The sequence below is a fragment of the Wyeomyia smithii genome, chromosome 2, assembly GCF_029784165.1.
Source record: "Wyeomyia smithii strain HCP4-BCI-WySm-NY-G18 chromosome 2, ASM2978416v1, whole genome shotgun sequence".
In the NCBI taxonomy this organism is placed as follows: domain Eukaryota; kingdom Metazoa; phylum Arthropoda; class Insecta; order Diptera; family Culicidae; genus Wyeomyia; species Wyeomyia smithii.
Window position 1 is genome coordinate 206,944,396 of NC_073695.1, and position 26,862 is coordinate 206,971,257.

At 39.0% G+C, this 26,862-nt stretch overlaps 1 protein-coding gene across 11 annotated transcripts in view; it reads left to right on the forward strand.

Annotated features, from left to right (window-relative positions):
* LOC129725015 (beta-arrestin-1) overlaps positions 1-26,862 on the forward strand; it is a 186,695-nt gene that overhangs the window by 103,319 nt on the left and 56,514 nt on the right. The window lies entirely within an intron of this gene.

A 26,862-nucleotide genomic window follows, 5' to 3' on the forward strand; every position in this document is an offset into this window, starting at 1 on the left:
GATTGTAAGCAATTGCGGTCCATGTCTCTCGTCGGCGGTAAAAAAGTTTACACTCCGTCAGACTCGTTTCGCGTTACGTTTGCCGGATCTGCACTCCCTAGCCACGTCTCGATCGACCGTCTCCTCGTCTGCCTGTGCGATTGTATGTACCCCGTGTTATGAATTGCACCAATTGCAAGCAGTTAGGCCACACAGCCCCCTACTGCTGCAATAAGGCACGATGTAGCAAGTGTGGGGAGACTCATGCGGAAGATTCTTGCAGTGTTAATGCTGAAAAATGTATTCACTGTGGGAAAAAACCAGCATGAGCTCTCCACATGCCCGGTGTACATGCAGCGCAGAGATAAAATCAAGCGGTCACTTAAGGAGCGTTCAAAGCGTTCTTATGCTGAGATGCTGAAGAAGACCGTGACCACTTCTACCATAACATCGAACCCCTTTGATCTGTTGTCCTCTGATGAAACCGATTCTGACGATTCACCAGCGGGAACATCTTATGCCAATCCTGGGGAGTCTAGGAAAAGGTAAAATGTTTCTTCTCCTAAACTTCCCCGTAAAGGTCCTAAGATTTCCCAAAGTGTAATAAAAAGTACGAACAAACCAAACAGTGCTGCGGAAAAACCGAAGCAAACTCCTCCTGGGCTTGCAAATTTAAAGTCCCAGAAGGAGTTCCCAGCACTGCCAGGAACATCTAAAACTCCAGTTGTTCCTTTTGCACATCCAGTTGATGAAACAAACTCTGGATTAGTCAAATTTTCTGACATTGTGGACTGGATTTTTGAAAATTTCAATGTACCCGATCCAATTAAAATTTTTCTTACAGCATTCCTCCCAACAGTTAGATCATTTTTGAAGCAGTTGACTGCCCAATGGCCCCTCCTTGCAGCGATTGTATCCTTCGATGCCTAATTCAACTGCGTATATGAAGGATTCTATCTCTGTCTTACAGTGGAATTGTAGAAGTATTTTAGCAAAAATTGATTCGTTTAAAGTTTTGATAAATAAAAACAAATGCGATGCATTTTCGTTTTGTGAAACTTGGCTTACTTCAAATATTGATCTCAACTTCCATGATTTTAATATTATTCGCCTTGATCGAGACACCCCATATGGAGGAGTACTTTTAGGGATTAAAAAGTGCTATTCTTTCTATCGTATTAACCTCCCCTCGATTCCAGGCATCGAAGTTGTCGCATGCCAAATGACAATACAAGGTAAAGAGCTTTGTATTGCCTCAATATATATTCCTCCCAGAGCACAGGTTGGGCAACGGCTGCTCTTTGATTTTATAGAACTTCTTCCCTCGCCACGTTTGATTTTGGGAGACTTCCACTCTCATGGTGTGGCTTGGGGTTCCCCCTACAATGATAACCGCTCCTCTTTAATCTATAACCTTTGCGATGACTTCGACATGACTATTTTGAACAACGGTGAAATGACACGTATCCCGAAACCTCCAGCGCGCCCAAGCGCTTTGGATCTATCCTTATGTTCGACGTCGCTACAGTTGGATTGCACATGGAAGGTAATCCTCGATCCTCACGGTAGCGACCATCTGCCTATTCTTTTTTCAATTACAAACGGGTCAACTCGCATGCGACCGATTGACATTCCGTATGACCTCACACGGAATGTCGATTGGAAGTTATACGAGGAAATGATTTCAAAAGCGGTCGAGTCGATTCAACATCATCCACCACTTGAATAATACAACCTCCTCGCGGGCTTGATTCTCGACGCCGCGTTGCAAGCCCAAACGAAGAAATATCCCGGCGTAACGATCAAAGAACGGCCTCCCACTTCGTGGTGGGACCAAGAGTGCTCCGATGTCTACACGCAAAGATCCGACGCGTTTTTGGCCTTCCAGAAGGGAGGTATACCTGGCGACTATTTACGGTATTCGGAGCTTGATACCAAGCTTAAAAGTTTGGCTAAAGCTAAGAAACGCGGATATTGGCGTCGTTTCGTGAACGAGACGTCGAGGGCGACATCGATGAGCGCTCTTTGGAACACAGCCCGAAGAATGCGGAATCGCGTATCGGTCAACGAAAGCGAGGAGTCTTCAAGTCGGTGGATATTTGATTTTGCCAGGAAAGTATGTCCGGACTCTGTTCCTGAGCAAAACATTGTTCGCGATGCGTCTCCGGGCCACGACGCGATAGAATCACCTTTTACGATGGCAGAATTTTCAGTTGCCCTCCTGTCCTGTAACAATAACGTGCCTGGGTTAGATAGAATCAAATTCAACTTGTTGAAGAATCTACCCGGCAATGCCAAGAGGCGCTTGTTGAACTTGTTCAATAAGTTCCTGGAGCAAAACATTGTACCGCAGGATTGGAGGCAAGTGAAGGGGATCGCCATCCAAAAACCAGGGAAACCAGCTTCTGATCACAACTCCTATAGGCCGATTGCAATGCTATCCTGTATCCGGAAATTTATGGAAAAAATGATACTCCGTCGTTTAGACCATTGGGTCGAATCAAATGGTCTACTATCAGATACTCAATTTGGCTTCCGCCGTGCCAAAGGAACGAATGATTGTCTTGCGTTGCTTTCAACAGATATTCAGCTGGCGTATGCTCGCAAAGAACAAATGGCGTCTGTGTTCTTGGACATTAAGGGGGCTTTTGATTCCGTTTCTATTGACATTCTTTCGGGTAAACTTCACCGACAAGGATTTTCTCCAATTTTGAACAATTTTTTGCACAATTTGTTGTCCGAAAAGCACATGCATTTTACGCACGGCGATTTGGCAACTTTTCGCATTAGCTACATGGGTCTTCCCCAGGGCTCATGTTTAAGCCTCCTTCTCTACAACTTTTATGTAAATGACATCGACGAATGTCTGGCAAATTCATGCACGATAAGACAACTTGCAGACGACAGTGTAATCTCTGTTACAGGAGCCAAAGCTGCCGATTTGCAAGGACCATTGCAAGATACCTTGGACAATTTGTCTGCTTGGGCTTTACAGCTAGGTATCGAATTCTCTCCGGAGAAGACTGAGATAGTAATTTTTTTCTGGGAAGCATGAACCTGCTCAGCTTCAAACACAATTAATGGGTAAAACGATTTCTCAGGTTTTGGTACACAAATATCTTGGTGTCTGGTTCGACTCTAAAGGCACCTGGGGTTGTCACGTGAGGTATTTGATGAAAAGATGTCAATAAAGAGTGAATTTTCTTCGTACAATAACCGGACAATGGTGGGGAGCCCACCCAGGAGACCTTATAAGGCTTTACCAAACAACGATACTGTCTGTTATTGAGTACGGGTGTTTCTGCTTCCGCTCCGCAGCAAACACACATTTGATCAAACTGGAGCGAATACAATATCGTTGTTTGCGTATCGCCTTGGGTTGCATGCAATCGACCCATACGATGAGTTTGGAGATCTTAGCTGGAGTACTACCATTGAAAAACCGCTTCTGGAGCCTGTCTTCTCGTACTCTAATCAAATGTGAGGTCTTGAACCGTCCCGTGATTGAAAATTTTGAAAGGTTAATCGAACTTAATTCTAAAACCCGTTTTATGATATGTATTTCAATCACATGTCCCATAATATTAACCCTTCTTCGAATATTCCAAATCGTGTCGACTTATCAAATACTTCTGATTCTACTGTGTTTTTCGATACATCCATGATAGAAGAAACTCGTGGAATCCCGGATCATTTAAGCGTGCAGCAGATCCCTAAATTTTTTTCCAATAAATATCGAAACATCAACTGCGACAATATGTACTACACTAACGGATCACTTCTTGATGGGTCCACTGGCTTCGGTATCTTCAATAACAATTTAACCGTCTCCCATAAGCTCGATAATCCTGCTTCTGTTTACGTCGCAGAATTGGCTGCAATTCAGTACACCCTAGGGATTATCGAAAAAATGCCCACGGACCACTATTTCATCTTTACGGACAGTCTCAGTTTCATTGAGGCTCTCCGATCGATGAAAGATGTTAAGCACTCTCCGTATTTCCTGGGGAAAATACGGGAACATCTGAGTGCTTTATCCGAAAAATCGTTTCAGATTACCTTAGCGTGGGTCCCTTCTCACTGCTCGATACCGGGTAATGAGAAAGCGGACTCTTTGGCTAAGGTGGGCGCAACAAACGGTAATATTTATGAAAGACCAATTGCCTTTAATGAATTTTTCGCATTTGTACGTCAGAATACGATCATCAGTTGGCAAAATTCTTGGACCAAGGGGGAACTGGGAAGGTGGTTACATTCCATAATCCCCAAGGTATCGATGAACCCGTGGTTCAAGGGGTTGGATGTAGGTCGGGATTTCATTTGCGTGATGTCCCGGCTTATGTCCAATCACTATAGATTTGACGCGCATCTCCGTCGTGTTGGGCTCGGGGAGAGTGGTATCTGTGCCTGTGGTGAAGGTTATCACGACATAGAGCACGTTGTTTGGTCATGCCCTGTACACCGTGACGCCAGGTCTAGATTAATAGCTTCCCTGCAGGCCGAAGGTAGGCAGCCGGCTGTTCCTGTTCGTGATGTCTTGACGAGCCGTGACCTATCCTACATGTCCCTTATATACGTTTTCCTGAAATCCATCCACGCCCCAGTTTAGTCCTATTCCTTTCCGCCTACATCCAACCAAACGACAAGAACACGTTAAGACCCCGGATCCGGAAACAGCAATCAGACCCGCACGATACTCTCAAGGCCCGATGGAAACAACCCAATATGCCAGTCCGTAATATCTTGGCCCAGCAGCGGAACAAATTTAATATGCTGCTTACCTATGGCAATGAAAACCATCAAACAGCAAACCTGTGCTATTATTGCAAAATATTCTAGCTTTAAGTTAGATTTAGTTTCAGCTCGTAGTCGGCAGCGAGGATAAAAAATTTGCTTTTAGTTATTAAGATACTTTAGAAAGTAAGCTACCAGATATAATTGGCGCCGTTAAACGTTGAATTGTATTTGTGCCTTGTCAAATAAACTATAGATGAAGAAAAAAAAAGTGTACAGGACGATTGCGGAGCTAGTGCTACGTTACTACTGACACTAACAGTCTCTCCTGAGCCGAGACTCTAACCTACGACGACTGGCTTGTTAGGCCAGCATCGTACCTCGAGACCATCTGGGAGAATAAGAGCAAGATAATAACTCCGACTTTTGTAAAGCTTTCAGAGCTAAATATATTATTCTTATATTATTACCGTCCAAAGGTTGTAACGAGTACCTTGGAAGTAATGTTTTTTAAGATTTAGCAGCACTATCGTAATATTAAATAACGATATTGTAAGATTGAATCAGAATTGACTTGTTTTTTATTTCATTTATTCTGCATTACACATAATGCATGCTAGAATTAACTTTTTTTCTAAATAATCTGCGGTTCACATTACCGCAACAGGCGCCAAAAAAGTAGTAATTGGCCTGATATTTACTCAGCCACGAGTCCTCTTACGTTCGCTTACGTTGCTTTGCATGCATCGCTGGCGGTCGAAGAGTGGATTGACCCAGCCGAATAAGTATATTGACCTATTGCGTCACTGGGAGAGTTTCCTTTTTCTCTCTATCCTCGGGGTTTCGTGTAGTTTCGCTGTTTTTTTTTGGTATTATTTTACTGGGACGGCTGGCTCCGAAACCAGCCCGGAAAGCTCCCGAATCCACCCTGGTCAATTTTAGTTCTGCGAGACTGGATTGGGCCAGTGATGAAAATTAACCCTCTGCCGTTCTGTTTTTGCGAGGTCGAGTACCGCGGATAAAGGTACCAGGTGGGAGCGTAGGCAAAGTATCTGACGCATTTAGCGGAGTAGAGCAGGGCATTTAAGGTCAGCGGACAGCTTCCCTTCCCGTAACGGGATAAAAAGAACCTCCCCTCGGAAGGTCTCAGGCTGGGCAATCACATCTCGGCGGGTGGTCTCTCTTAGGAGAGTGGCGCATTTAAGCCACCCGCTTATCATCGGGAAGCGATTCGGCCGACCAGTTACATTGGCGCCCAACAAAACAAGGCTTATGCAGTATACGGGTAGTCATTGTACGTTTAGTTACATTTGGCAATCAGTAGACAAGGCTTTGCAGATTGGCCTGGTGATATTTTCAAAGGGTTTAGCCAGCATTGTTTTTTGCTTCAATTTCTTTATTTTGGCGGTCACAGGAAAGGCAGAATTTTGGTATTTATTCTTAAGATTTGCACATTATCGCCATAATTCTTGATAGAATTTTCTAAATTTTTTAGGGTGCCTAACAATTGGCTGAAGCATTTGCCATCTTCTAATAATAAGTCTTTAAGCAACGTAGTATCTTCTCTTTTTTTTTTATTTTTCCGAGAGAACTTGTGTTTTTCTTCCAGATTTAATAACCTAATGTTCCTAAGAATAAGAATACTTTCAGTGTATATAGTGAAAGTAAATAAGTTTAACGAAGTTCTCTTATTGTTGTTTCGGAAATTATTTAGTAATCATATAATATTTTTTTCTATATTCATTGAATATCCTAATTTTCTTAATTTACATAGTCTTCGAAAATACATCCTGGCTATCCTGTTGCGTTTTAAACATTTATTTGGTACTCTAACATCAATTACACTTGGTAAACAGGAACGGCACAATTTTCAGTCCTTCCTTGATCGATTTAGCTTAGTTTGTAGTAGTAAGTGATTTATTCTATTTTGTTAATTTTGGTTTCCCTGGAGGACATAAAATGGAAAAATTTCCCTATCCAGAATATTTGAACCACGAAGAAGTCAATTACGAACTTCTCATCCGTGGTAAGTTAGATGAAGCGGTCGCTGCACTAGATCTTGCAAATAAACAAAGGCATCTGAGAGCCCTGATGAAAGATGATATAGCAAATTGGAAGAACTACCCTTCGCCATATAATATAAGGGAAGAGCACTTGCACATTGAGGGTAGGGTCGAAGATTTGGTGAAAGCAATTAAGAGACACGGTTTAGAGAGGCGCTATGTTTCACGGATACTCCACTACTGGTACCGAGCAAAACGGACTGTGGCGAGAGATGAAGAAGAAAAGAAGATTAGAAGGGAGTTGATACGTGGAATTGAGAATTGTATGAAAGAGTACAAAACAGGACCACCATCTTCACCGTTCATTGAGAGAATTAACGACATGTTAACCGACGCAGATAGGAGTGAGATACCACAGGACCAATTAGGGGCACACGGTAGTAGTACACCCAAAAATTCAAAGGAAACAGGTGCGATACCGAAAATTCCGAAACAGAATAGTACAGAATTAAGAGAAGAGCAAAACGATGAAACACAGCAGAGAATCAAGCACTTAGAACGAATGGTGGAAAGCATGTCGAAGTTGCTGGTAGAGCGCGAGTCTCGAGAAAAATCGGTTGAAAAAACACGCGATACCAAGCGAGCGTTTGAGAAGCCGCACATATCTGGCTTTTTCTCACGGGATATTTCCATTTCAAGCAATGAAGGGGACGATGATAACCCTGAAGGGTTCGATAGACACTACGAGAGAGCGCGACAGCAAAGACAAGCATCGGGTTACGACTCGGAAAGCTCCGTATTGAGTGGCAGACTCACGGATAGGGAACAGTCAGGGTCAAGACAAGATAGACGACGAACTCGAAATAACCGACATGATCACGGGATCAGGGACCACCTGAACCGGGTGGAAAAATGGAAAATCAGATTTACTGGTGACTCCAGAACAGTCAGCGTAGAGAACTTTTTATATAAACTAGAAAAAATTGCGGAGCGGGAGGGCGTAACAAAAAAGCAATTACTGCGAGATGTCCATCTACTGTTGGATGGACCGGCATCTGATTGGTTTTTTACCTTCGTGGACGAGTTCAACGATTGGTCAACGTTCGACAGGCTCATCAAATACCGGTTTGGAAATCCTAATCAGGATCAAGGGATTCGTCAGAAAATGCAAGAGAGAAAACAACATCGAGGCGAGACGTTTATCGCATTCGTCACGGAAATAGAAAAATTAAATCGTATGCTATCGAAACCATTATCGAGGACAAGGAAATTTGAATTGATCTCGGACAATATGAGACAACACTACCGATCGAAGATATCCATCGTAGAGGTCAAAGATCTACAGCAACTAGTCATGTTAAACCATCGTATAGATGCAGCTGACCCGAGTCTCCACCTAACTGGCGAGCCAAGGCGAACGATTAACAATATGGAAGTCGAGAGAGGAGATTACGACAGTGACGGGTCAGCATCAGTGAACGCAATGGAACCACACTCCGCAAAAGAAAACAACCAAGCAACAACACGGAATAGGCCGAAAATCCTGCCTAATCAATCGCGAACCGGATATGCAGGGCAGTCAACAATGAGTGGTTGTTGGAACTGCCAACAACAAGGCCATGGGTGGCGAGAATGTTCTAGACCCAAAGTTATTTTTTGTTACGGATGTGGGAATTTAGGGCGAACGATACGTTGCTGCGAACGTTGCGCCGCAATGAATAAAAGAAGTACGAATCAGGAAAACTAAGAAAGGGGTGGGCAGAAGGGGATCAATCCACTCCTAGTTTAAACAAGATTCCCAAAACGAGAAACATAATCGATTTGGATCCTTTAACAAAGATACATCATATTAGGGTGAGCGTGACGAAATGTCCTCATATTCGAGTGCACGTTTTCGAAACTGAAATAGACGCTCTCTTAGATTCGGGGGCAGGAATAAGCGTTATCAACTCATCGGAAATCGCCGAACAGTACGGACTTAAAGTTCTTCCGGCCGCGGTCCGGATAAGCACAGCAGATGGAACAGAGTACAAATGTTCCGGATACCTTAACATTCCATTCACATTCAAAGGAATAACTAGAGTGGTGCCTACAATCGTTGTCCCACAGATTTCTAGAACACTCATTTTGGGGGCAGACTTTTGGGAAAGCTTCAGAATCCAACCGATGATCGATGTTGGGAATGGACCGGAGTCAATTGAAACCCTTCAAGCTAGGGAGGAACCATACATCTGTTTCAACATAGAACCTAGTGAGAAACTACCGAAGGTAGAGGAAAAAGAACCGGATGAGACACTCGACATACCGACGATTGATGAACCGGCAGAACCAGTTCCGGAGAGTATTGAAACAGAACACGAATTTTTTTTTTTTTCTTCACAACAGAACACGAATTGTCGAACGAGGATAGGGGAAGACTAATTGAGACGATAAAAAAATTCGAATTCACAGCACCAGGAAAGCTCGGGCTAACGGATCTCATCCAGCATGAGATCGTACTGAAAGAGAATGCCAAACCAAGAAACCAACCGATTTATAAATGTTCTCCTTTCATTCAAAAAGAGATTGACGCGGAGATCGAACGATTTAAAGATCTGGGCGCAATCGAAGAATGCTATAGTGAATGGACTAACCCACTAGTACCAGTGAGGAAGTCAAACGGTAAGATTCGTGTTTGTCTTGATTCACGACGAATTAATGCGATGACGATCAAGGACGCATATCCAATGCAAAATATGCAATATATCTTTCACAGATTGGGCCGGGCAAAATATTACACCATTATCGACTTAAAGGATGCCTATTTTCAAATACCGCTAAAAGAAGAATGCAGAAATTATACTGCATTCCGAACCGAAAAAGGTTTGTTCCGGTTCAAGGTGTGTCCGTTTGGACTGACGAATGCACCATTTACGATGTGTCGTCTAATGAATAAAGTCATTGGGTTTGACCTTCAACCGTATGTCTTTGTATATCTAGACGACATCGTGATTGCTACAGAGACTTTAGAGGAACATTTTCGTCTCCTCGAAATAGTAGCGGAGCGCTTGAAAAAAGGGAAATTGACCATTTCTCTGGAAAAATCCAAATTTTGCAGAAAGCAGGTGAAGTACTTAGGGTACCTGTTAACGGAGAGAGGTGTCGCCATTGATCGCTCGAGAATTCAACCGATTTTGGACTATGCTCGCCCAAAAACGGTGAAGGATAGTCGAAGATTGATGGGCCTGGCTGGATTCTACCAGAAATTCATAAAAAACTACAGCCAAATGACGGCTCCAATAACGGACCTTTTAAAAAAGGAAAAGAAAAAATTTACCTGGTCAGAAGAAGCGGAAACAGCTTTAAACAACCTGAAAGCTGTACTCACTTCAGCACCAATTCTAGCTAATCCAAACTTTATGAAGCCGTTTACTATAGAATCTGACGCCTCCGAAAATGCTGTAGGAGCTGCGTTGGTTCAAGAACAGGATGGAGAAACCAGAGTCATCGGATACTTTAGTAAAAAGCTTAGCTGTACCCAAAGAAAGTATTCGGCAGTTGAGAAGGAGTGCCTAGGGGTGCTACTAGCGATCGACAATTTTCGGCACTACGTGGAGGGCACCCGGTTCAAGGTAGTAACGGACGCGAGGAGCCTGCTCTGGTTATTCAAGATTGGAGCAGAATCAGGCAACTCGAAACTCCTGAGATGGGCACTGCGAATACAGTCATACGACATCGAACTCGAGTACCGCAAAGGGAAAAATAACATTACCGCGGACTGCTTATCCAGGTCAATCGAGGCAATTGAAATAAACACACCAGACCCGGAATATGAAAAATTAATCAGAGACATCCAAACAGACCCCATCCAGTACGGCGAATATCGGGTGATAGACGGGACAATCTGGAAGTACGTGAGGGGTACTAGCAGAATAAGCGACCCACGTTTCTCGTGGAAACACGTTCCAACACAAGCGGAAAGGATCTCGATAATCGAACGAGAACATAACAAATCACACTTTGGATTTGAAAAAACGTTGGCCTGCATTAAAGAACGGCATTTCTGGCCAAGGATGAATCAACAAGTTAAAAATTTCTGCAGGGAATGTCTAGATTGTCAAACAAGCAAAGCGGGGAATGTGAAAGTCACACCACCGATGGGGTCACAGAAACCGGTGGAGTATCCGTGGCAATTTGTCACCTTGGACTACATTGGACCACTGCCAGCGTCAGGACGTAATCGTTACACGTGCTTGCTGGTAGCAACAGATGTGCTCAGCAAATTTGTGTTGGTACAACCTTTTCGTGAGGCGAAGGCAGAGTCGCTATCGGAGTTCGTTGAGAACATGATTTTCCGGCTTTTTGGGGTACCGGAAATCATTCTCACTGACAACGGCACTCAGTTCGTGTCAAAAATATTCAAAGGCTTGCTCCAACAATATGGGGTAAATCACTGGTTAACCCCAGCTTATCATCCGCAAGTGAACAATACAGAACGAGTAAACCGGGTGATTGGGACTGCCATAAGAGCAACACTCAAAAAGGAGCATAAACATTGGACTGAAGGTATTCAAGCTATCGCGAACGCGATAAGGACAACTGTTCACGATTCCACGAAATATAGTCCTTACTTTGTGGTATTCGGTCGAAATCAAATAGCTAACGGTAAAGAGTACGCGCAAATTCGCGACAAGGAACTGCCAGAGGAGACAGACGATACGGAGAGTGCTAAAATGAGGAACATGTTGCTCGAAGAGGTGAAAAAGAACCTATCGCAAGCATATGAAAAACATAAGAGGTCCTACAACCTGCGTTCTAACGTAAACTGTCCGCATTACGTTGCTGGTGAGAAGGTTCTTAAAAAAACTTTCGACCTCTCGGACAAAGGAAAAGGGTTTTGCAAGAAACTTGCACCAAAGTTTGAGCCTTGTGTCGTAAGAAAGGTTTTGGGATCCCATACGTACGAGCTAGAGAATGAAGGGGGAAAACGAATAGGAGTTTTCTTTGCCGATCAGTTAAAAAAACTAAAAACAGCTTCCAACCAAAACTAATCGATGAACATTCAGCTATGTACCTCTTTTTAGAGCAACTAACGACTTCAAACAAAGAAAATCGAGGAAAAAACCTACGGGGTAATCACAGTAATGCAATTCTTAGAGGAAAACCAAAACATATTTACCGAAAGAGTACTCAGAATTTGTAAGGTTTCACGACACTAAGTCAGAAGTGTTAAAGCTATGAACCTCCATAAGGAGCGACAACAGTTTGCAACACAAAACACCGAAAGGGTATGAGCAGCAAGCCGATTTTGACGGACTCGTGCTGGCATTTTTTTTTCCGAGAAAAGCTAGCACTGAGGGTACCAAAATCTGGCCAATAATGTAACAATTAACGATCAGCTATAGAAAAAAAAAGCTTCATCGAAACGCCACCGATGAGGGGTTAAAACAAGACAACCAAAGAAACACCGAGAGGGACCGCGAAATCGATTTAGTGGCGACACTTAGTCCGCTCGCCACGGACATTGTACATTTTTGTAAATAGTAAATTAGTTTGTCAAGGGCCTACAGTCCTAATCCTTATGTAAATATTAGTACTTAGTCTAGATTAGTCTTAGGTGTAAATACAACTCTCACATTTTTTTCCCTCGGTGGTTGATGGCATCCTACTTTGCTCCAGAGGGCATATTCACCATTTTTCCAGTCAGTTTAAGTTCAACCTGCATCCTCCCTTCCTTCAGCAGGGATATTTGCAATCACTAAAGTTAAGTTATTCCGTATACCATCCTTAAATAAAAATTTCATTAGTAAGATTTGCTCGCTGTACCTTACATGAGCTTATAATATTATCTGTTCCCAGCCGAAAGAAGTGTCACGATGTTTTTTTTCTTTAGCTGTCGTAAACCGACCCTGTAGTTTTTTTTCTCGAATTTTCGACTTCCACTTTGTATTCCTCTTCGAATAATTTATTTCCTCAGTAGCGTTGCGTAACAATGAACATGCAAACTCGGCTGCCTGCGAATGGAAAAACAAACACTTTACACCTAATAGAACCGATACCTTTTTCTTGTTACGCTCCTTATCGTTCGATACACCTCGCAAACAGTAATGTGCAGATCCCTCCATTATTCACCGAACGTGGTTCGGATGACCCGGTTAAATTATTTTTTTCTTAGATAAGAAAACACACTTTCACTACTTACTTACGGTTATGACGTTCAAGTTCGAGGATTGACTGGATTTTGTTGACAGTTGGGTGACAGACTGAATGACAGAAATAATAGACGTGGTAGACTGGCTGAGAGCATGTCAGGAGATGGATTCTGACATGCGCAAAAAAGGAATGTGAATGAGTTTGTATACTCACGGTTGGTTCCTGTTAACTACGACAATTTGGTGATCAGATTTGTGGAATGCTGATTCATAAAAATTCTTCGTAGAAACAAGATTTTCGTTCTGAATTCCCAATTAGCGTCAAGTGTAGACATTGTGTTCTGCGGTAGCAAATTGCGAACAGGAACAGTATTTTTTGGTGGGGAAAGCGTCACCTTGTAATCTCGCTAGGTGTCGGGGGAGGGTGATAAGCTGGACCTACTAGTCTGTTTTCGTTCAGGCGATCATTTCGTGGTATTATCTTCGCTACTCGACTTGTCGAGGTAGAGGATAATACCCAGTCAAGTAATATTTTTTTTTTTTTTTGAACTTACTCGTGCCGGTCTACGGCGGCGAGTTGAATCTCAAGTCTCACACGTGTTAACCGTACGAGGTATGATTAAGAAGAATGAGTGGGAAGCATGAATGGAGTTGTTCAGTCACCGTCAACTGACTAGTTGAAAACTTCTTTGAAAATGGGTTTTGTTTATCAAACCATGTAGTGCATACGTTAGGTTTGCAGTCGTATTTTTTTGGAAATTTGTTTTAAATTTTTTGCTGGAGACTGGAGTCTGTTGTCGTTGATAGTCAGTGATGGCCTATATTAATGAGAATATAGTACCGGAAATAGATACTGAGCCAATTTAGTTTGGCGATGACCGTATATGACCCCGAATTTATAACACATTTTTTAAAATACGACTGTTGCCTACGAAAATTTGATTGGTTATTGTTAGGTCCCTTTCAAAGCCAATCAAATTTTCGTAATTTTTAGTAGGGAATGATGTAACGAGTACCTTGGAAGTAATGTTTTTTAAGATTTAGCAGCACTATCGTAATATTAAATAACGATATTGTAAGATTGAATCAGAATTGACTTGTTTTTTATTTCATTTATTCTGCATTACACATAATGCATGCTAGAATTAACTTTTTTTCTAAATAATCTGCGGTTCACATTACCGCAACAGGCGCCAAAAAAGTAGTAATTGGCATAATATTTACTCAGCCACGAGTCCTCTTACGTTCGCTTACGTTGCTTTGCATGCATCGCTGGCGGTCGAAGAGTGGATTGACCCAGCCGAATAAGTATATTGACCTATTGCGTCACTGGGAGAGTTTCCTTTTTCTCTCTATCCTCGGGGTTTCGTGTAGTTTCGCTGTTTTTTTTTGGTATTATTTTACTGGGACGGCTGGCTCCGAAACCAGCCCGGAAAGCTCCCGAATCCACCCTGGTCAATTTTAGTTCTGCGAGACTGGATTGGGCCAGTGATGAAAATTAACCCTCTGCCGTTCTGTTTTTGCGAGGTCGAGTACCGCGGATAAAGGTACCAGGTGGGAGCGTAGGCAAAGTATCTGACGCATTTAGCGGAGTAGAGCAGGGCATTTAAGGTCAGCGGACAGCTTCCCTTCCCGTAACGGGATAAAAAGAACCTCCCCTCGGAAGGTCTCAGGCTGGGCAATCACATCTCGGCGGGTGGTCTCTCTTAGGAGAGTGGCGCATTTAAGCCACCCGCTTATCATCGGGAAGCGATTCGGCCGACCAGTTACAAGGTGCACTTGAGCACATGAAGTGACATTCTGTCAATCTGCCACCATTCATTAAATTTTGCCAAATACAGTCATTTGAGAAAGGTGTTAATATGAATTTCAATATTAAAGTTAACTGCCTGTGATCGCGTAATTGTAACATTCGACATTTTATGGATTTCGGACTTTTTATTGGGAAATACTTAAAATAGTAGGTACTTTTTACATCTGAAAAAATATGCCTATACTTGCTTGAAAAAAGTCGTGAAAAATACCAATTTTTTTTGTCACATAGCGTAAATATCCGCATAATTGTCGCACTACTTAACTTTCTCAACTGTTTTGTCAAAAAGGCTTCCATCCAAATCCTCATCTGCATCATTTGGAACCCGGAGAAGTTATTCTGGACCGGTAACCAATCACCGGTGATCCATTTCTGATGTTCAGCTCGTGCTCGTTGGATACAAGAATAAAGCTTGAAAGTGATGGCATAAACGTATCATTGCGAAAATTTTAATTAATTTGGCTTCAAAAGTAATGTTCAATGTATATATAGTGAGAAGTAACACTTTCTTCATGATACTAAGTTTAGTTTTACTGTCTATTTGCAAGAATATATTGGGAACAATGCATTTAAGGTAAAAAATAAAAGGGTCTTTTGCTCGAACAACCAATTTTGCAAATGTTACAATTATGTGATTATGGGCAGTTAAGCTTCGTGCGAATCTGCGTAGTATGTAGGCTATTATTGTTATAAACGGTTTATTCGATCGGTATGACGTCCTCGGCAAAGTTTTAGAAAATGATTTTGTCTCTCCAAAAAAAAAAAAAAAAAAATTCACTCTTAAAAAATTATTTATTTTTTGAAAAAAAAATACAAAAGATTACCTACACTATGAAACCGGTCCGATCATGAAGAAATAAAAAAAAACCTAAATTAATCCACCTAGCGGTCAGACTCAGCCTTTCTCATTCGAACTTTTTATTTGTAAAAATAGATTTACATGAATGCTTAAATCCAATAAAGGTATATTCACTCTTTGGGTTCTAAAATATTGGTGATGTAATTAAAGTATAAAATATGCAATTTGACGTAATGTTTGTGCTTAAGAAATAGCGAAATGAAAGAAATGACTCTTAATTTCGAACAATTTAATCACGAGCGATACCGGGAACGTTCAGATAGTACGATACCACATTTAAATCATGTTGAGGCCATATATATTGATCAAAGCAGATATAGTGTTGAATAGTCTTTGAATTTATTTTCTTTCCAAAACTTATGAACAGTATATCAAATTGCTATGAAGTTTGTTATTTGTAAGTTTGAGAGATGACTCGTTTGTATGACACTAGTAATGTTCAAATAAGTCGTGTAATACTTGAGATAATTGACTTTCGTCGTTTTAACAATTTGATACATAACGGTTGCTTAAGTTTGATTACAATCAAATAAAAAGGTAACGTATAGGGCAGTCAAACTTTTAAACCACGATTTCAATCATAATTCATCAGTTAACCCTCAACTAGCCCGTTCATCTGATATCAATATTGTTCAAATCGGTTGTGTAGTTTCTAAGATAATGAAGTTTTGTGATTTTCACATTTCGATATTACAGACGAAGTTACAGTCCGATTACAGCAAAATTCAATAGGGTGTTATGAAGCAGCTAGCCAATTCTGTGGAAATCGGGTCAACCTTCTCTGAGAAAAGTGAGTGAGTTCAAGTAGTCTTCGGAATATGTTTCTTTTCATAGCTGGATTTCAGATTTTTAAAAATAACAGGCAAAGTAATAATCCGTTTGCAAAAAAAATCATTAGGGTCTTATGGGGCAACAAGACCTTCCATATGACACTGATTATATGAAAATCCGTCCAGCCATCTCTGAGAAACTTGAGTGAGATTAAACAGTCTCCAGAACACGTTTCTTTCCATAACTTCTGAACCACAAGTTCAATCTTTATAAAATTAAAAAATTGAGGGTTTACTAGGTAGCCCTTTCATTTAAAACCAATTTTGTTCAAATCGATTGTGTAGTTTCTGAGATATTGATGTTTCGTGATTTTTACATTTTGATACATAACCTCTAAACTAGAAATCAGATTACAAATAAATTCAATAGGGTCTTATAGGGCAACTAGACCTGCAATTAATTTCATTGAAATCGGTTCAGCCATCTCTGAGAAAATCGAGTGAGATTGGGAGAGCGTTACACACACACATGCAGAAAATGCTCAGCTCGTCGAACTGAGTCGAGTGGTATACGACATTCGGCCCTTTTGAGCACTTTTATACCTTTAGTTTTTGCAGTGATTGCTATACCTTTCTAGGAGACAGGCAAAAAGTGAAATGATAGAAATGACTGTTAATTTCAACTTCAATCCCGAGCAAGGCCGCAAACATTGAAATGGTACAATATCAAATTTAAATGATGTTGAGGCCACATATTTTGATCGTAGCTATAGTTTTGAACAACTTGCGGGTTACGTTTCTTTCTATAACTTTCAAACCACATGTTTAAACATTATGAAATTCATTGTTTAAGGGTTTAAAAGCCCATTAATTTGAATTCAACTATTTTCATAGGGGCCGTTCTTAAACCACGTGGTCATAAAGAGAGGGACGGGGGGGGGGGGTTTGTAAAAAGACCACGAAAGACCACGCACGGGGGTGGGGTGGTTTACGAAATGACCACGTGGTCTTTTCTCCTGACTTTTAATTGATTGTTGCCACCAAGTCAAGAATGAAGCTGTTGTATTTTAGAAACATAGAATGTACTGAAAGTTTAATAATAAAAATGTAAAAATTAAAGTGAATTTTTGGTACTTGACAAATGAAAAGACCACGTGGTTAAAGTTGCAAAGAGGGGGGGGGGGTTGCCAAAAGACCACGAAAGACCACGGGGTGGGGGGGTACGGTGGGGTATAAAAAGTGACCAAAATATGACCACGTGGTTTAGGAACGGCCCCATACCTTCTGAGATATAAGAGCGATTTTCACATTCTGACGCAGCGCGAAAACTAAAAGTTTGATTACAATGAAATTAAATAACAACCTAAGCGGCAAATAGAGCCTTCATTTGACACCAAGATAGAAAGAATCGGTCAGACTATTGAGAAAAGTGAGTGCGAAAAAAGGTGCACATACACACGTACACACCCACACACAAACATATACACCTATACATGCATATAACCAGAAAATGCTCGATTCGTCGAACTGAGTCGAGTAGTATATGACATTCGGCCATTTGGATCATTTTTCTACCTTTTAATTAGCCAGTGATCGTTAGGAGAAAGTCAATGTGTTTACTTTCATTATGTGATTTCACATTTTTATGAACAACGGACACAGTTACAATCCGAGTGCATTGAAATTCAATAGCAACCTATGGGGCAACTAGACCTTTCATTTGACACTAATTTTGTGAAAATCGATTCAGCCATCACTGAGAAAAATGAGTGAGTTCAAACAACCTCAGGATAACTTTTCTTTACATAACTTTTGAACCATATGTTCAATCATAACGGAATTCAAAAGTTAAGGGTTCTGGAGACAGTCCGATCATTTGAAACCAGTTTTTTCGGAATCGGTTATGTGGTTTCTGAGATATTGATGTTTCGTGATTTTTACATTTTGATACATACATACAGAAAATGCTCAGCTCGTCGAACTGAGTTGAGTGATATACGATATTCGGCCTTTTGGAGCACTTTCATGCCTTTAGTTTTTGCAGTGATTGCTATACCTTTCTAGGAGAAAGGCAAAAAGTTACGATTTTTTGAAAAAAAAAATATTTTTTTTCCTGGGGTATATATATATATATATATATATATATATATATATATATATATATATATATATATATATATATATATATATATATATATATATATATATATATATATATATATATATATATATATATATATATATATATATATATATATATATATATTTATATTTTTTTTTCGCAGGAGAAAATTACTATCTACAACTTTGCCGAAGACTCTATGGCAATCATAAAACCGTTTTGGCTGTAGGAATATTTTAAATAATTTTGTCCTTCCATAAAAAATGTACCTTGTGTAAAAAAAATTAATTTATTTTCAAAAAATCTAAATTTATTTTCTCGATTACTCCTTGATCGGACTGGTTGCATTTTTTAAAAATGAGCTTTTGCCTTTCTCCTAGAAAGGTATAGCAATCACTGCAAAAACTAAAGGCATGAAAGTGCTCCAAAGGGCCGAATGTCGTATATCACTCAACTCAGTTCGACGAGCTGAGCATTTTCTGTATGTATGTATGTATGTGTGTATGAATGTGTGTGTATGTGTGTGTATGTGTATGTGTGTGTGTGTGTGTGTATGTGCAACTTTTTTTTCTCACTCACTTTTCTCAGAGATGGCTGAGCCAATTTCCATGAACTTTAAACCAAATGGAAGGTCTAGTTGCCTCATAGGTTGCTATTGAATTTCATTATGATCGGATTTTTAGTTTAGATGTTAGCAAAATGTAAAAATCACGAAACATCATTGTCTCAGGAACTACACAACCTATTTGTTCAGAGCAGAATCGGGGTTTTCGGCTTTGTTCTCGTTAAGCACCACACAGGATTTAAATTAAACTAACGATCACTGAGAACAACTTTTATTTGAGATCCGAACCGCTTTGCGTCTCTATGGGAAAGAGACCGTATTTTAATTTCTAGCCGCTGTGTACCCTACGTTGTGAGATATTTTATAAATTCATAGCGCGAGAGCTAACTTGGCAGTGCTATAATCGCATTTCACTGACAGCTTCCTCGAATTGAAGCAACGCTTTTTATTAGAAACTGTAACTATTTGATCAAAATTAGTGTCCGGCTGTCTCCAAAACCCTTAACCTAAAAATGTTGCAACGATCAAACATATGGTTCAAAAGTTGTGTAAAGAAATGTAATTCAGAGGCTGCTTAAACTCACCCATTTTTCTCAGAGATGGCTGGACCGATTTTCACAAAATAAGTCTCGAATAAAAGGTCTAGTTGTCCCATAGGTTGCTATTGAAATTCATTGTAATCGGTTGGTAACTTTGTCCGTTATTTATAAAAATGTTAAATCACGTTATAAAAGCAAAGCATATACTAAAGCCAGCTTAAACTCACTCACTCAGATGGCGAGACCGATTTTCACGAAATCAGTTTCAAATGGAAATTCAAGTTGCCTCATAGGTTGCTTTTGAATTTCATTGTAATTAGATTTTTAGTTTAGAGGTTATACATAGAAATGTAAAATTCACATAACATCATTATCTCAAAAATTACACAACCGATCTGACAAAACTGGTGTCAAATGAACGGGCTGTCTTTAAAATCCTTAACTAATGATTTTTATAATGATTGAACTTGTCGTTCAAAAGTTATTATAAGAAACGTGTTCCGGAGCTTTTAAAACTCACTCTTTTTTCTTAGAGATAGCCGAATCAAGTCTAGTTACCCCAAAAGACCCTATTGAATTTTATCGTAATTGGACTATAACTTTGTCCGTTATGTGTGAAAAGGGAACTTATATTTTGGAATTAGACATGTTGCTAAGACTGATTAGTCTCAAATAAAAGATCTTGCTGCCGCATAATACGCTATTTAATCTTCGTCCGTTATGTACCGAATTGTGAAAATCACGAAACTTAATTACCACAGAAACTACACAACCGATCTGAACATAGTTGGATTCAAATGAACGAGCTTGTCTTTAAACCTCTTAACCAATTAATTTGATAATGTTTAAACATGTGGTTTAAAAGTTATGGAAAGAAATGTAACCCGGAGACTGTTTAAAACTGTAGTTATGATCAAAATATGTGGCCTCAACATCATTTAAATTTGATGTTGTACTATTTCAACGTTCCCGGCGTTGCTCAGGATTGAAGTGTTCGAAATCAAAAGTAATTTCTATCATTTCACTTCTTCTTTAGCACAAATATTACGTCAAATTTTGCATTCTATACTTAAATTATTACTTTATGTATAACATCAAAGCTCTAGAACCCAAAAAGTAGATATACCTTCATTGGATTGTATTTTACAATTTAAGGATATTTTTCAGAAACCGGAAGCTGCAAAATCGGATTTCAAAGTGAGGTATGGAGTTCACTCCCGGCGTCCGCGCATTATCCCGGTTCCTGAAAAAACTTTGGGTAATGTTTGTCCCTTTTAGGTTGTTTTCCAGAAATCATAAGCTACTATCTAGAAATTTAAAACGGCGTCCTAGGTTGATTTTTGGCGTCTGGGTGTAACGCTTCCGCAACTCTCATAATGGATGATATTTGGTCACTTAAAACTATTTTCCAGAAACTGAAAGTCGACATCCTCGCCATCGAAATACCCAGATTTGGCCACTTTAGGATGTATTCCGGCAACCAGAAGTAGTCATCTGGATTTTTCGCGTGATGTATTTGAAGCATATTTATTTCATCATATTTGCATGTGTATGTGTTAATGAATGCTCCTATATGTGTGAATGTTAGGTTTTTTATTTTCGGTATAGGTGTGCTGTTGGCTACAGAAATTCAAATTTGTTATTCGTTTTCGTGTAAATCTATTTTAACAAATGATAAGTTCGTATGAGAAAGGCTAGGTCTCACCGCTAGGTGGATTAATTCGGGTTTCAGATAGTAATTTTTTAATTTTTCTAATTTTTTTTTCAAAAAATATTTTTCTTTGAGAGTGTATGTTTTTTTCGGAAAGGTAAAACTTTGTCGAAGACGTCACCTCGATCAAACAAACCGTTTTGGCCCTAAAAATATTTGTAATCATCAATACCTTCCCAAAATAGCATTTTTCAATAGCTTCTCAAAAATGACTCGTGCTCCAAAACCTAAATTAATCCACCTAGCGGCCAGACCCAGCCTTTCTCATTCAAACTTATTATTTGTAAAAATAGATTTACATGAACGCTTCAATCCAATAAATGTGTATTCACTTTTTGGGTTCTAAAATAATGATGTTGTAATAGAAGTATAAAATATGAAATTTGACGTAATGTAAATGCTCAATAAATAGCGAAATAAAAGTAACGATACTTAATTTCGAACAATTCAATCACGAGCGATACCGGGAACATTCAAATGGTACGATAGCACATTTAAATTATATTGTGGCCACATATATTGATCAAAGCAGGTATAGTTTTAAATAGCCTTTGAATTCATTTTCTTTCCATAACTTTTGAACCACATATCAAATTGTTGAAGTTTGTTATTTGTAAGTTTGAGAGATATGACACTAGTAATGTTCAAATAAGTCGTGTAGTCTTTGAGATAATAGAATTTCGTTGTTTTATTAACAATTTAATACATAACGGTTGCTTAGTTCGATTATAATCAAATGAAATGGGAACGTATAGGGCAGCCAAACTTTGAAACCACGTGTTGAATCATAATTCATCAGTTAACCCTTAACTAGCCTGTTCATCTGATAATACAATTGATTAAATCGGTTGTGTACCTTCTGAGATAATGAAGTTTCATGATTTTCGCAATTCGGTACATTACAGACGAATTTACAGTTCGATTACAGTAAAATTCAATAAGGTGTTATAAGTCAGCTAGACCTTTCATTTGACACTTATTTCGTGAAAATCGGTTCAGCCATCTCTGAGAAACATTAGTGAAGTTAAACAGTCTTCAGAAGACGTTTCTTTTCATAACTTTTGAACTACATGTTCAATCTATATAAAATTCAAATGTTAAGGGTTTTTAAAATAGCCCGTTCATTTGATACCAATTTCATTGAAATCGATTGTGTGGTTTCTGAGATATTGATGTTTCGTGATTTTTACATTTTTAAACAAAACCTCTAAAATAAAAATCCAATTACAATGAAATTTAATAGGGTCTTATGGGGCAATTAGAACTTTCATTTGCATATAATTTCACTAAAATCGATCCAGCCATCTCTGAGAAAAGTGAGTGAAAATAAAAATCTGCACATACACACACATACAGAAAATGCTCAGCTCGTCGAACTGAGTCGAGTGATATATGCCATTCGGCCCTTTGGAGTACTTTCATATCTTCGGTTTTGCAAGTGATTGCTATACCTTTCTAGGAGAAAGGCAAAAAGTTAAAAAAATGATTAATTAGGAGTAAACTATTCGTGCTGAAAAAATACAGTGCTTTTTCGCTTTTATCAACAGTCGTTTTTATCACTACTCGCCAAATTCACGCTCGATTTTCTCACAGTTTTTTTTCGTTTTTATCACACTTTTGAAAGAAAAAACTTTAAATCAAGAATAATTTACTTCCATTTGTAGAAAATGTATTCGAAACATCTTTTTCACTTGTGACTTGTGTCCTTGCATGTGTATAGTTTCATGAACTCAATTTATTTGATCAATTTTCTGAGGTAACCAAGTGTCATATTTGCTACAAATAATTTGTGTCATAATTCTGAGAAAAATGAACCGTGAAATACGTATTTCATTGACTTTGAAGCAAAAATTACGTAATATTCGAGCAGTTGAGAAAAAAGATCTGTTAACAACTCAAATAGTACTGCAGATTGGTCCTCATAGAGCGTAAATTCAAATTTTATAAAATCTAGCGGTTCCACAATTTCACATAAACAAGCATTAGTCTCTGCTAGGTAGGCTAAAGAATGGGCAGTTTAAATCATATTGATATTGCATGTATAATAGCCGTGAGCAAGTCCGCGAAAATGCAATGGAGAAAATTATCATATACTAAACTTTTCTTGTTTATTCATTTGTATCCTGTACTTATATTTCATTTAATCATGAAAGTGCATCATTTTACTCAAAATATCATAAATTTCAATTGAATCCAACACAAAAAAATAAATTTTTATCATTTCGCTAAATTCACGGTTTCGCCAAATCCACGGTGAAATATTTTTTGACCGTGATAAAATCGAAAAAGCACTGTAGCGAAATAAAAGAAATGACTTTGAATTTCGTACACTTCAATCACGAGCAGTACCGGGAACGTACGAATAGCACAATACCAAATTTAAACTTTGTTGAGGCCGTATGTTTTGATCAAAGCAGTTACAGTTTTAAATAGTCTTTGAGTTTCGTTTCTTTTCATAACTTTTGATCCACATATCAAATTGCTATGAAATTTCTTACTTGTGAGTTTGAGAGACAACCTGTTCAAATGACACTAGATATGTTCAAATAAGTCGTGTGATCTTTGAGATAATAGACTTCCGTTGTTTTTATAATTTAACACATAACGGTTGGAATAAAAATACGATTATAGTCAAATAAAATGGGAACCTATAGGAAAGCCAAACTTTTCATTTGACACTCAGATTGTTGAATTTAGTCCAGCCATTTTCGGGAAAACGAGTGAATTTGAAAAGTCACCGGAACATGTTTCTTTTCACAATTTTTGAACCACGTGTTTAACCACTATAAAATTCATCAGTTAACCTTTAACTAGCCCGTTCATTTGATACCAATATTGTTCAAATCGTTTGTGTCCTTTTGAGATAATGAAGTTTCGTGATTTTCACATTCTGGTACTGTACAGGCGAAGTTACAGTCCGATTACATTGAAATTCAACAATAGGATGTTATGAGGCAGCTAGACCTTTCATTTGACACTAATTTCGTTGAAAACGGTTCAGCCATCTCTGAGAAAAGTGAGTGAGTTTGAGTAGTCTTCGGAATATGTTCCTTTTCATAGCTGGATTTCACATTTTAAAATATAACAGGCAAAGTAATAGTCCGATTGCAGAACAAATCAATAGGGTCTTATGGGACAACTAGACCTTCCATTTGACACTGATTTTATGAAAATCGGTTCAGCCATCTCTAAGAAACATGAGTGAGATTAAACACTCTCCAGAACACGTTTCTTTAAATAACTTCTGAACCGCACGTTCAAACTTCATGAAACTCGAAAGTTAAGGGTTTTTTAAGTAGCTCGTTCATTTAAAACCAATTTTGTTAAAATCGGTTGACTAGTTTCTGAGATAATGATGTTTCGTGATTTTCACATTTTTGAACATAACCTCTAAACTAAAAATCCTAATTAAAACTGAGACATTTTTTGTAGAACTGCTCGGTATTTAAGGAATAATATTGAAAAGAATCTACCGGTCGTGACAAATATAGTTCTAAAGGTCAAAATGGAGCGAATCACTTCGCACTATAACAAAACTGCTACACATTTGCAAAGTTACTAAATGGTTATGCGTTTCTAAGTGAATAATTTCACTAAGAGCTATACTAAAATTGAAAGTTTTTCTATATCCAATCACGACTACAAGAGATTTGTACAAATCTTATTCAGGGATGGTATTTTTCATATTGATATTTCATAACAATAAATCATTATCTCAATCATCTCTTGGAATTAGTTCCCATTTTTCTGAAATAGTACAATTCAAAACAATGTTGTTTACCGCAAAAACAAACCATCCTTGTACACCTAAAAGTATGATCTAGCCACTTCCACAACATGTACAACCAATAGTTCTTTCACATACTAGTATCCAAATCCGTACACAACTTTACAGTCATGGTGATCTTCTATTCTCCTTCCTTTCTACTTCAGAAAAGTGAAACTAAATTTACTCGCCACTTAGCAAACTTAATAGTATCTCGTCGACGGGATGAAAGAACCGTAAAATGGAAATATTTTTCTACTGGCATGCTCCACATCGTGCGGGGAGAGACCGAGGACACAAAAGCTCCGTGAAGAAAGAGCAGCTTTTCGTCGTGACTCCCTGCCGAGATGTGATATTGCAGCAGCATCGCTTTCTTGGCCGCAAAATATGCAATGGGTTTTCGTTCCACATTTCGCCCCCGTTCCAGGGACGATTCCTAGCGACCGGCGGGAGGATTCATTGATCTACTTTCCACCCAGCGTGCAGCGAGAAGCGTGTATCCGATGGCATCATTCGAGACGATAGTAAAGTTTTATTCGTATTCACAACGGTTCGGGAAGCATATCTTGCTTTTGTTTTTTTTTGTCATATTAAGTAACAATTTTATAATCAAGGTTGTGTGTGTTTGTGCGCTGTATAAAGTTTTCCAGGCAAAGGGTGGCAACCTTTCATCTAATAGCTTTAAATTGAACGAGAGTAGAATGTTAAATAGTTTGAAGTGCTGTGTAATTTTTCCCAAGGATTAACGCTGTTGAAATCTTTTGTTCCGCACAAATGAAGCTGGGATGTGTTGTCACCAATATTTTTCTAGAAAAATCTATGCTTAAGAACTGTTAAACGGTACAATTATTAAATCATTAAGAGAATAGATCTTTTTCAGACGGAAAGCGCCGCGATTGTGAAGTGTTTGGGAAGCTGTCTAGTACCAATTAAAGGCTATATATGCTATAGGGATGCGGATGAGAACCTTTTATTAAATTACTGCAACGTAATCGCAAATTGAAGGCAGTACTTCGACAAGCATGAAGTATCAGCTCCCAATTTTCAAGAGGTTTTAAGGCGGTTGAGAAGTCTAAGCAGCCGTTCATAAAGATGGTCTTTTCCGAGTAAGCACCACAAGTATGACAGAGGTACAAGCCTCGCTCTGCCAATCAATCATTATCGACTTTGAGGCAGCAGCGTACGATGCAGTGGATGGCAAACAGATGTTATAGATCATTCACCAATATGATTTTTCGGATAAATTGGCTCGACCGATGAAATTGGTCACAAATTGAGTGACATGATCTTCAATAGGTCTTTCCAACTTTCATTTTCATTGACGATAATATTGGAGTAATGTTCTGCTAGTATCGACAAAAACTGCATTTTGGTTCGTTATTTTTAGAATAACCAGGCGAAGTATTCGACAAAATGTGGTGTTTTTTTTTGATAAGTAAAAAACTGAGTTATTTTTGTGAATTGAATTTCAATAAAAGCAGTCAACTTACCTTCGAACAGTCGTAATCGTCGTCGGCATCGCGAAAGTGCACTACATTTTCCTTCCGAAAATGGATTTCCTGCCAAACGATCCCCCACGTTGAATAAGTTAGCGCCAAGAAACCATTAATCATCAGCGAAGCGTACTCGGTTGGTCGGCCGTCTCGCAAAGCCGTCGTTGTCAATGGTTCTTAATTGCAAATCACACTAATTTATTTAGGTAGGGTCAAATCGTTTTATATATTTGGTTTGTTCGACTATTTGGCTCGCGAGACGGTTATTTTGGTGATGGACTGATAGCAATTGGAGTGTAAAAATACACTAAATTTAATGGTTGTAAGTTGTATCATAAAAAAATAAGTGATGCACGTGGTGTCCATTTATCCATTCG